This window comes from Choloepus didactylus, chromosome 1 (genome assembly GCF_015220235.1).
Source record: "Choloepus didactylus isolate mChoDid1 chromosome 1, mChoDid1.pri, whole genome shotgun sequence".
In the NCBI taxonomy this organism is placed as follows: Eukaryota; Metazoa; Chordata; class Mammalia; order Pilosa; family Megalonychidae; genus Choloepus; species Choloepus didactylus.
In genome coordinates this window covers 231,567,594-231,570,084 of record NC_051307.1, presented here as the reverse complement: position 1 = coordinate 231,570,084, position 2,491 = coordinate 231,567,594, and the positions used below count along the sequence as shown (strand labels likewise).

The 2,491-nt window shown below is 38.9% G+C and overlaps 1 pseudogene; it reads left to right on the top strand.

Annotated features, from left to right (window-relative positions):
- The first annotated feature begins 247 nt into the window (after nt 1–247).
- Nucleotides 248–755, top strand: LOC119527048 (annotated as a pseudogene).
- The last annotated feature ends 1,736 nt before the right edge of the window (nt 756–2,491 follow it).

Genomic DNA, 2,491 nt, shown 5'->3' with positions numbered 1-2,491 from the left:
GATGAAGGAATCTCAATCTCTCTTTTCAAAATACCAAACCAGAAAAAAGATATGGACAAAAAAGCTATGTGACAATATCGCTTAAGAAGAAGCATGCAAATTCCTTAACAAATTATTAGAAGTAAAAAGCAACTCTAGCTGCCATCTTGCATCCCCGTGTGTGTGTGCCTGGTCTCAGCTGGTCTGTCTGAGAACCTCTGAGCACCAACCCTAGTCCCCCGCACGGCCCCATTCCCACTCTGACAAGATGAAAGAAACTATCATGAACCAAGAGAAACTCACCAAACTTGCAGGCACAACTGCGCATTGGTGGGACAGGAACTGCTTGCAGAAAGTTCATACAACAGCTACAGCAGGTGATAAAAATTTCAGTTCTCCTTAAAGAAATTAGGGGTAAACAATATCTCTGGTATTGGACAGGTTAATATGTTTACAAACCAAGGAACAGTGGTCCACTTTAACAACCCTAAAGTTCAGGCATCTCTGGCAGCAAACACTTTCACCATTACAGGCCATGCTGAGACCAAGCAGCTAACAGAAATGTTACCCAGCATCTTAAACCACCTTGGGGCAGATAGTCTGACTAGTTTAAGGAGACTGGCTGAAGCTCTGCCCAATCTGTCGATGGAAAAGCACCACTTGCTACTGGAGAGGAGGATGATGATGAAGTTCCAGATCTTGTGGAGAATTTTGATGAGTCTTCCAAGAATGAGGCAAACTGGACTGAGTCAATTTCTGAAGAAGATAGAACTTGAAGTTACTAGGAGCTGCTATTTTTTATTATGACTGCTTTTTAAAGTTGTTTTGTTTATGGATCTGATAAACTCTAGATCTCTAATATTTTTAAGCTCAAGCCCGTTGGACACTGCAGCTCTTTTCAGTTTTTGCTTATACACAGTTTCATTCTTTGCAGCTAATGAAGCTGAAAAAAGTGGCAATTTGTAAAAAATGAATATTATATGATGGCCAAGTGGGGCTTAATGCCGGACTGCAAAATGGGTGTAACATTGGAAAATCAACCAATGTAATTCATTATATTTACAGAATAAAGTGCAAAAACCATGTGATCTTCTCAATAGGCACAAAAAAACATTTGACATAATCCAATACCTTTTTATGATCAGAACTTGCTCAACCTGATAAAGAATCATCTGTGAAAAATTATGACTAATTTCATACTTTTATGATAAAAGACTGTTTTTTCTGCTTATGATTGGGAATAAGACAAAGATATCTGCTCCCACTGCTTTTATTCAATATTAGATGAATGAGTTAGCCTATGTATAAGGGAAGAAAAGGTGGGGTGGGTTTGGGCAAACAAATTGAAAATGAAGCAGTAAAGGCTCTTTATTCATAGAAAGCAGGGTTGAGTATGGAAAAAACGACCAGACGAAAAGATATTAAAACTAATATGTGAGTATAGCAAAGTCTTGGGATACATGATCAATATACAGAATCAATTGTATTTTTATAAACACAATAAATATTTAGAAAATGAAATAAAAACATTACCATTTACAATAGCATAAAAATGTGAAACACTTAGAAACAAATTTAATAAAATATATAAATATGTACACTGACTTGTAAAATGTTGCCGAGATGAATTAAGAGAAACATAAAAACAAATGGAGCATATCCTGCCCTGATCAAGATAGCCAAATGGGATGCTTCAAGGCTCCATCCCTCACAGAAGCTTTGAACATCTAGCAAGAACTGCAGAAACAACCTTCTCAAAAATCTATAAAACAGTTAAAGGACTACAGTAACAGGGCATGTAAATCAAGAAAAAGGCTACTCAAAAGTGGTAGGATCTCTTGCACCCATCTGAATCCATGCCTACCCCTCACCTGCTTGGTGTGGAGATGGCTCACTCTCCCAGATCCAGAGGGAAAAGATTAACACTCATGTACATACTGGGTGCATGTATGTCTGGCCCATTCTGTCTGGTAGTAGCCTGGCAGACTCATCATCTCAGAACTTGTCCTGTGTATAGAAAGCAGTTCATAGAACTCTTCTTACAGAACTTCGTGAGAGATCAGTAAAACTGCTGCCTAGGGCAAGGAATTGATGGCTTTAGGGCATACAGTGCAGTGCCCAGGACCCTGAAGAAACTACTTCCTAAGGAAAAGCAAATATTAGTGACCATTTAAATGGGGGAATTCCTGGGGCCACATGCATATGGCCAAGATAAGATACATGTGCAGAAAGGATCAAAGAGGCCCCTATGCTTTGGCCTGAAGTTGTTCTCTAAAGTCATTCTATGGATAAGCCCTGGAGACGAGAACTTCCACAGATCAATCTGCAGAGACTGGGAAGATGTCTGTTTACTAGCTCCTGGTATTCAAGGAAAGCTCTGTCATGACACTAGCATTTAAAGTAGTTACATAAGCAAATATCCTGTTCTTAGCAAATGTGCATGGTAGTGTTACGTGTTCAAGAAGCATGATGTATACAACCTACACTCAAGTGTTCTGAAAATGGATTGGGT